General features: G+C 43.7%; 1 long non-coding RNA gene across 1 annotated transcript; it reads left to right on the top strand.

Annotated features, from left to right (window-relative positions):
• Positions 1 to 3651: 3651 nt before the first annotated feature.
• LOC310688530 lies at positions 3652 to 8557 on the top strand. Its single transcript, XR_014517012.1, has 3 exons — positions 3652 to 3726; positions 3941 to 4012; positions 8525 to 8557. It is a non-coding gene; the product is annotated as an uncharacterized lncRNA (long non-coding RNA).
• The last annotated feature ends 1428 nt before the right edge of the window (positions 8558 to 9985 follow it).

Here is a 9985-nt window from a genome sequence, read left to right as displayed (position 1 = left end):
TCTTGCAGGATAGGCCTCGCTACACAGTTCTTACCGTTACACACTTGCTTGGAGGGAGAAGTGGGGTTCCAGTCTAGAAAACGAGTGTCGGGGTACTTGGGCGGCATAAATCAGTTCCAACTGGATTCTCCACACACCACAAGCTGCAATCCCCCTCTGAGTTCCTTTAATTCTTGCAGGTGGGAGAAATTATGGTCTGTCTCCAGTCAACAAAAGGCAGGGTGGTTGAGTGACTAAAATGTTTGATTTGATGGGAGAGGCTGGGGTGCAAATTCTTATTCAGCAACGGATGGACTTACCAGGAGCTAAGTCATTCACTTTCACCCTCAGGCCTCCCATTTCTAAAATGGGAATTTTCAGGACCTGTTTCACAGCATCAGGGTTGACTGAGATAAAGAGTTCAAAAAGTGCACTGGACATTTAAAAGGCCATAGCCGTCAGTGCGATTGATTAAGACCTTATTTCATTAATTCCTCCCCCCTTCAAAGCCTTTCCTTTTGAAATATTCAGACAAACTTGTTGTGTTTCTCCCTATGTTGTAATTACTCACTTTCCTCAAGCATGAAATGCCGTTCTAGACAACAAAAGGTAGCTTGTTTCCCCACTGATAAAATAGCTGTTTTAGCACCTGTAAATCTGGTTTGCATTTCATATGGGCCTTTATTCTGCATTGATAACAGGATCAGAAAATGGGCTCTGACAGCACGTTGTGCTTTTACAGTATCCAGGAGTTTTTTTTAAAAAAAGCTAGCTAATTAGGAGCACATGGCTTTTGAGAGTCATACTTTTATATTTAGCTCCATAAATCTGCCGAAGTGAAACCCCCATTCTATCTCTAGAGCATTTGCTACTCATTAAGACGTTAATTGTTTGGGGTGCTTTTCTTGTACGTGTGTGTGTGTGTGTGTGTGTGTGTGTGTGTGTGTGTGTGTGTAAAAAGTTAGTCTCATTGCTCAAGATATGGCTTTGAAGGAAACCTAGGACATTTCCTCTTTTTTCTATGCATCCCATGTATCTTCATAGGAGGTGTTGCTGCCAGAGCTATTGCTCAAACAAACAAAAATGTCTGCTGGAATCTCACACAGAGGCCTCTGTGCTGGAGCGTTTTCAGCAGCGCAATTTATACGGTGTCTAGTTTCAGCCTCTCCCGCCCCCAATACCAAGGTCATAATTTTCAACCATAGATGGTTCTCCCAGATGTCTTTGGTCAAGTTAATCACAGTTTGCCTGAAGGTTACGCTTTCAGGTAATCCGTCAAGGAATAATTGTAAATCAAGGCCTCCTCCCAGCCCAAGGGACACATATTAAGTGGAGACTTGGGGGGATAAATTAAACTGGTCCCAAGGAACAAGCCACACTGCTTATTATTTTGAAGAGCCATTAATGTTCTTGTTTGTATGTGATTTGAAAGCCCAACAGTGAGACGTATTTTAAGCAATGCTTTGAAAAGGCACCTACAAACCGTTGCACTCTTTTCCACTTCTAAAGGCCATTGTTCATTAAAAGACGTCATTTCTTCTTCACAGATATCAGTGCCAGAAAGAAACCTGCAGTGCCGTGAAACAAGCAAGGGAGATTAGTCTGTGATTTCCCATGCTATACTGGGAATCACGAGCAGATTTGATTATCCTGACACCATTCTGTGGCGCACATCTGCACATCATGGCAAGACGTAAACAAACCATGGTCTGTACACCAAGAACAAACCTGCTCTAACTATTGTGGCTTGTGGAGTGAAACAAACCACGATAGCATATCACTAAGTAGATCGTGTTTTGTTTCCTTTATCTGCTATCTGGGAGGAACAATACCAGTGCAATTCAGTCATGCAGGTATGGTTTGTGGCTTACAATGATTTAGGGCTTTCTGTGATGTGTGAATGTGGCCAATGCAAACTCCATAAGTGCTACAAGCTGTAGATCTAAATTCACATGTGGAAGAATCTTTGTGTGCTCCCTCACCAAATATGGTTGGTGGTTAGCTGAGGGGCAGGGGGATAGAAGAAGGGATTACTAAATATATATATATTGAGAAACAGTGAATTAAAATTACTGTACTATGTCAAGTTGATACTCTGTAAACTGTAGGACACATTGTCTTTTTAAGTGCTCTCGTCAAAGATATAACAGTCCTTTTCATGCCAGCGTATTGTCAAGCTGTCCTGAATCTCTTCATGGCTTAACAAGACCACAAACTAAAATAAATAAATGTGTGTTTAACGTCTATTGGCACATTCAGTTATTGCACATTTAAGGGAATCACACAGTAAATCTCTTCCATGAAAAAACCACTCCAGATCCTGGGGGTGGGGGTGTGTGTTTATGCACCATAATGCCATGCTACAGTATATATGGTCCCCCCCCCCAAATATGTCAGTCCCACTTTTCAGATCCTCACAAGACCCTTGAGGGGTCTTACAACATTAGTTAAAACAATGTGCCATGCATAAAACCATAAAAACTAAACAGAAACAAACTTTAAAAAGGCAAAAAAACCACAGCTTGATAATCAAAAGCATAGAATGGTGTGGAAAATAAGCATAGTCAAATTTAAAAGTTTTAGTAGTATGCAGTAAATAGGAGGTGGAACTACACAGAGGGCCTCCTGCTGATCTTAGCACCCTAGAGGGTAGGTAGGGAGGACGGTGGTCTTTCAGATATTTGGGGCCTATATTCTTCAGGGCTTTAAAAACAATCAGGAGCACCTTGGGTTGGGTCCAGAAAAAAAACTGGCAGCTGATGCAGATGTTTCAGAACAGGGGTTATATAAGTTCTCAAGGCGATCCCAGCCAGGAATTTAGCTGTTTCATTTTGGTCCAACTGATGTTCCTGGGTCACCTTCAAGGGCAGCAGCCCCCCCAGAGAGCATAGTGCAGTAATCCAATATGGAAGTTCTCAGAGCATGGACTACCAAGTCATCTCTGGCCCACTAATGCTCATCACTTTTGAATTATTTCTTCTACATTCCGAAGCAGAGTATGCTAAAGCAACTTTTGAAAATACTATTTAGAAGGGAACCTCCACCTTATCATTTTGAAAACCTTCAGTTTTCTGTAAACCTGCAGAGGTTCAGCAAAGCCACCAAGATTTACCCTGGATGAAGATTATAGATATGGAAATATCCACGAATATTTTTTTTCTAAGAGGCATGCTGTGTATTTTCATAAATAGTTACAGTGACAGCAGATTATCTGCGATACCAAGTCATTAATGCTTAAGATTAAAGTAAACTAGTTTTTTAAAACTCAAACTAAACAGAACTTGGATTACTCAGAAATGCAAACTTTGGATAACTTTATTTTCAAACAGTTACTGCCAGTATTTGTTTAATCTCTTCATGCCATCTTGCACTGTAGGAGTGCTGCTTTTTCATAGGGTAGTGCAATGCAAAACACATTTGCTTTCCAAGAAAATCATGCCAAAATTGCTTCTAATACCTCTCCTCCTCTTCAATCTTTTTGTTTTGCTCCTGGTGCTCCTGGTAACAGCAACAGCTGTCAAATATGGCTTTAGGCTGTCTGACTCCCTTGGGAGAATTTATGCGTTTTTTCTACTTCCTTTTCTTATTAGGAGGCAGGAATCCACAACACCTATTAGAACAAGTATGCATAAAGGGTAATGACTCTGCAATTTATTAGGGGTCTGTTCTTCTTCAAGCAAGTCATCAAATATAAGCAGAAAGTCTGACTCATTGGCCCCAACTGAGAAAACTGCCAGGATGCAGCAGGTGAATATGAAGAAGTCTCAGTTAGGGGTGCAAAACTTGGCATTCAAAAATTCTGGCGCCTGAAGCCCAATGCCACTGAGAGCACGCAGAGTGCCTTTCTGCCCCAAATGAAACTTTTTTAAAGGGCCTAATGGCAAACATAGCTGAGCTCATGTGCAAAAAATCTTTGCTGTCTGGCAGTGGCGTGCAGTGAATTCTTTTTTTTTTTTTGTAGGGGGAAAGTTAGGGCCAGAGATGCCAGCTTGCGAGAGTGATTGGTCGTGGTGGGGAGTCGCGACGTCCTATGGTGAGTTTCAAAGAATCCAGTTTCAAACCATGACTGATGATGATGGCTTGATCACTAACCATAGTCTAAAGTACCCACTGTTCCATAAATTTATAATATGTGAGTCAGAGAGCCATGTCAGCTCATTCATGTAACACTAAACCATAGTTAAGTGCTTCTTAGTAGGCTTTGTTGAGTTTGTTAAACCAAATTAAGAGTCTATAATTCACAAATCGAGGCAATATTTTTTTAAACTTCTGAAAGGTGTTGTAATTATGATTCAATGCTAGTATAAACACAGTGAATCGATCTGAGGTCCTGCACCCATTTATTGTAGAGGCAACAAACAGCCAGCAGAAATACTCAGGATTTCTAAGAGCACAAATGAGAAGAAGGCTGGCTGTTTGATCTTGTTCATTAAATTATCTTCCTTCCCTGGAATTTCCTTTTTAACACTATTCTGCAGTCAAGAATCCTGCCTCAGCATCTGAAATTAGCTTTACTATGCCGTAGTCCTCCAGAGATCATCTATAATTCATCTTGCCATTCCTCCAACTCCCATCCCAAAGCAATAATCTAAACAAAACACACAGAAAAGCTCAAGATACATGTTGATCTACCCACATGTAGTTGTTATCTCTGAGAAACGTAGAAAATAACAGGATATATTTATTCGAAATTCTTCAAACTTACACGACCCTTTAAAAATTAGCTGATGAAGGTGAATACATCAAAACCCTGTCCTGGTTTCTGATCCATAATTGACGTCTGACTTCTGATCAATGACTGAAACTAAGACCTTCACGTTGAATCTGACTATGGACTAACATGAATTTATCTCTACTCATAAACTCTTATCTCTAATTCTGTAACGAATTATTGTGTTATACATATTTTTATGAGTTTGAGTTTGTAATCTCTGTTTGGGTTGTCAGAATACAGTGGTGCCTCGCAAGACGCAAAGAATCCGTTCCGCGAGTCTCTTCGTCTTGCGGTTTTTTCGTCTTGCGAAGCAAGCCCATTAGCGGCTTAGTGGATTAGCACTATTAGCGGCTTAGCGGATCAGCTGATAAGCGGCTTAGCGGATCAGCTGATAAGCGGCTTAGCAGATCAGCTGATAAGCGGCTTAGCGGCTTGGGAAAAGGGGGGGAGGGAAAAAAACCCGCAGGAACTCGCAAGACATTTTCGTCTTGCGAAGCAAGCCCATAGGAAATTCGTTTTGCGAAGCACCTCCAAAATGGAAAACCCTTTCGTCTAGCGGGTTTTCCGTCTTGCGAGGCATTCGTCTTGCGGGGCATCACTGTACATACTTTTGAATGGATTAGTTTTTGTTACAATTGACTATTAATTTGAGAGTAGGGACCACCCCCTCTACTGAAACTTACATTGGCCTGAGTTCTTGATGTGCTTTTGTCTTGGTATATTTAATAACAAGAACTCCAATTTATTTAACATCAGTCATCATATCATGGCAGAGAATCTGCCCTACCATGTAGAGTTCCCCTGAAGAGAATGACAGTGAAATTTCTTTTCCTTCCTTCCTTCCTTCTTCCTTCCTTCCTTCCTTCCTTCCTTCCTTCCTTCCTTCCTTCCTTCCTTCCTTCCTTTCTTTCTTTGTAATAGGAATATATGAGATGCTTGTATATATTGTGGCCAATGCACATTATGGCATGTTGCATGGGAACAATAAACACAAAGGAAACTGATGTGGGTTGCAAATGGCTACAACTTTGCTGGTTACAGCAACACCAGGGGTTGGCATGGCAGAGGGCAAGGATCCTGCCACTGAGCAGCCCATCAGCTGCCTCTCCCAACCCACAGGCTGGGAGCTGGACTTACCATGGCTGCTCCAGGGGCGTCTGCTGACAACCTGGAGTGTGTCAGGCCAGTCCCCCATGGTAGGCTCATAGGGTGATATCATAGGATGACATGCACAAGGCCTTGCTGAAGGCCAACCCTACCATAACGGAACTTGTGACAATAGACATTCAGTAGCACAATATAAACAGTGGTTACTATGGAGAAGGCAAAAATTTCACAGCATCTTGTCTAATTGCAACAATGAGTAAAATGGTTCCCCAGCCCTAAAGGTAAAGGTAAAGGACCCCTGACAGTTAAGTCCAGTCGCAGACAACTCTGGGGTTGTGGTGCTCATCTCACTTCACAGGCTGAGGGAGCCGGCGTTTGTCCGCAGACAGTTTTTCCAGGTCATGTGGCCAGCATGACTAAGCCACTTCTGGTGAACCAGAGCAGCGCACGGAAACGCCGTTTACCTTCCTGCTGGAGCGGTACCTAGTTATATACTTGCACTTTTTGACATGCTTTCGAACTGCTAGGTTGGCAGGAGCTGGGACCAAGCAACGGGAGCTCACCCCGTTGCGGGGATTCAAACTGCCAACCTTCTGATCGGCAAGCCCAAGAGGCTCAGTGGTTTAGACCACAGCGCCACCTGTGTCCCTCAGCAACTGACCATGGTCCAGAGCAGCCTTTCTCAACCTGTGGGTCCCCAGATGTTGTTGAACTACAATTCCCATCACCCCTAGATAGCAAGGCCAGAGCTCAGGGATGATGGGAGTTGTAGTCCAACAACATCTGAGGACCCACAGGTTGAGAACCACTGGTCCAGAGCAACATAAGCTATTAACCAATGGTGGGTGAATGGGAAAGCCAATGGCAGAAATACAGAAGTTGTGGCTGCGGTCAGTGCCTGGATTTATAATCCAGGAATATACCATACCCGCTCGTCCATTCATGACCTCCCTCTTGAAGCCAACCCAGCTACTGATTGGCTCCCATGGGGCGAGGCCTGCAGTGTAGCTGAAGAGGAAGGAAGCAGGCCGCCTTGCCCCTGCAGCTGAGGGGGCCAGCACTGTGCGCCACGCACAAGCTGTGCTACTTGCTTGCCATAGCTGTCAAGTGTCCCTTATTTGAAGGGACAGTCCCTTATTCCAGCGCTATGTCCCACTGCTGTCCCTTATTGATGGATGTCCCTTAAATGATGTCCCTTAAATTTCAAAGGAAGCAGCTCCTCTCTCTCCCTCCTTGCTGGCCAGGGATGAGGGAAGCTCCAGCTGTGTTGCTTGGCTGTGTTGCTCACCCAATAAGAAGTCTAAGAACGACTGGGGGGTGGAGCTTGAATGCCTTGTGTGTGGCTAGTTAATGCAAGCGGAGGAGGTTTTTGAATGCTGGACGCCATTTTGTTGCACGTGCTGCTGCAAACTTTGCAGTGCAAAGCCAGGCCAGGGAGCCATCTTAAGTTGAGGCTGCATAGGCCTTGTGGTGCATGTGATTCAGATTCTATTCAAGAAGAAGAAGAAGAGTTTGGATTTGATATTCTGCCTTTCACTCCCTTTAAGGAGTCTCAAAGCGGCTAACATTCTCCTTTCCCTTCCTCCCCCACAACAAACACTCTGTGAGGTGAGTGGGGCTGAGAGACTTCAGAGAAGTGTGACTAGCCCAAGGTCACCCAGCAGCTGCATGTGGAGGAGCGGAGACGCGAACCCGGTTCCCCAGATTAGGAGACTACCGCTCTACGCCACACTACACCACACTGGCTCAGTTGAACCTCTGGTTACAAAGTTGATTGGACAGTGTTCTCGAAGCTACCAGCATGAGTTTGACCAGACTGCAGGAGGACAGGAAGACTGGAGTGCCTGGAACAGGTGAGGCTGCAGGTCCCTTATTTTGGCTGCTGGTCCCTTATTTTCAAGGCTGCTGGTCCCTTATTTTCAAATCTGTGAGTTGACAGCTATGTTGCTTGCGGTGTATGCGCTGTTAGGATATAGTCCTGTTCCACCTTAAAAGGAACAGGCATGACTGTTGTGTGTCACATGCCTGTTTACTTCCAGCACAGTCTGCTGGGAAACTTCCGTTTTGTATATTGCTTTTGCTATGCTGCTGTGTGCTTGGACACAAAGGGAAGCAGACATGTTTTTCCCTTGTTCCTGAGCTATGCTGAATAAATGCCTGTAAATAATGCTTACACGTGTCTCTGTGAGCCACTTCCATTGTGAAAAGTTATTCACTCTGCTGATAAAGCGTGCTCAATTTTCTGAAGGCTTCTGAACCACTGAGTCACTAATTGATGCTGTTCCAAGGGAGGCCAGAGTTCACCCGGCTGCCGGCCGGTGGCTGGAGCCAGCTGAGGCCTGCAGAATGCCCCCGTCTCCCCGGACGCATCCCAACACTGTGTGACATGCTGACATCACTTGTGCATGTTGTGCTGACATGTTGCACACATGATATGCAGTGTGCATGTGTGGCATGCCCATGGTTATCACAGAATATTGAGGGGGCCAGTCCCTCTCCTTGATTTTTTTTGGGGGGGGGACCAGCTACCCCTGCCCCCCAGGGGCCACGCTGCGCAGGGGGCATACCAAGCCGCCTCCCTGCCTAATGGCGTGGGAGCTATATTTTGCTTTAGCCATTTTCTAAGAAGAGAAGCTCACTGAACTCTTGTAAGTTCTCAGGACTCCTTGGAGTACAGAATATTTACTTTTCGTGTTGTTTTTCCGCATGCGATACAAGTGAAAGGAGTGACAGCTTAATCCTCAAACTAAAACAAGGGCAGAGCTCCAAAGATGATGCCACTTGATAAGATCTTCCTTCCGGAATAAACTTAATTTAGCTTTGATTAAAGGCACCATCATGACAGCCCTCAAGACAGAGATCCCTACTCATCCACAAGAGTAGGTTCAACCCTTGGTGTTTTTGGAACCAAGCAATGTTTTCTGTGCTATTGTGGGAAACAAAGAGGAAGTACTGTATTATCTCAGGGAGAAAAGCACCAAGAGGAAGACATATTTGTTGGCCATGCTCCGCATCTGAAGAGAGAGGGTTTTTTTAAAAAACAAAACAAAATCACAAAAATATTGTTTCCCCAGGAACCAATTTCTGCATTTCCAGAAAATCAAACTTGCAGTTCCCAGAAATAACTCTAGTTTGACATCCGCAGTCTGGTATTTCCCCACATCAGGGAAAGACAATGTGCCAATCCTTACTCCACATGCTTCAAAAGCGTGTATCTGTTTTCTGCATGAAATGAGGCCCATGCCAGATCCATAGCTGTTTTTCTTCTTAGCTCTTCCTTTCTTCCAGAAACCAGGCACAAGCAATGCAAAGAAGCTGCCTAAATTATTTAACTACCATTACTTTATCTTGTCTCATTTTTTCCAGCTCTTTTGGGGCTGCCTATTGCTAAAAAATTCAAGCAGAACAACAGCCATTCTTGATTCCATAGTCACAATCACTGTTGCCCAGATGTGGGGAACCTTTGGCCCTCCAGATGTTGCTGAAATATACCTCCCATAAACCCCAGCAAGGATAGCCAACAGCCAGGGATGATGGGTTGCAGTTCAGCAGTTTCCCCCTTCACATAGGGCAATTTCACTACCATATTCATTTTTATGCACACTTTCCGCTAATATATGCATATTAGCATGTACTGTTTGGTTGGAAAACTGCATTGCTAAACTCAGATGAATATGAATTTCGTAGGATGGCTGTTTCTAGTTCTCATATTGTTTGGGAAAATGCACATTGGACAGATTTGTCTTTAGATGTGAACCAAATCAAATTTCTTCCCCATCCCTAACCCCAACTGAAAGATTTGCTAAAATTACACCAAGTTTTCTTATTATTACGCTTCTATTTAGAGATTTATTTGGAGTCTGTCTTATACCAAATTTTGACGTAAGTATAATATAAGCAAGAGTGAATGTGAGTTTATATATTTCACAGTACTGTTTATAGTCAAGCATGCACAACTGTATTTTTTCTTAAAAATAAAACACCTGTGCACAGTATTTGTGTATCACACATAGTCATGATTTATAGAATCACACTGTAAAGTAGCATTTTCAGCCAGCAGTTAGAAAAAGAAGGCATTAAATGGTGGGAGGAGCAGGGGTTTGTTCAGACAAAATGCAGGCGCTGAGGAGCGATCATGTAGTAGGAACAGCGGAGCCAAGGAACAGAAAGAAGGAGCAGATGGTC

This window comes from Podarcis liolepis, assembly GCF_965112155.1.
Source record: "Podarcis liolepis genome assembly, chromosome: 11".
NCBI lineage: Eukaryota > Metazoa > Chordata > Lepidosauria > Squamata > Lacertidae > Podarcis > Podarcis liolepis.
Note: the sequence above shows the minus strand (reverse complement) of the source record. Positions and strands in the feature narration are given on the sequence as shown.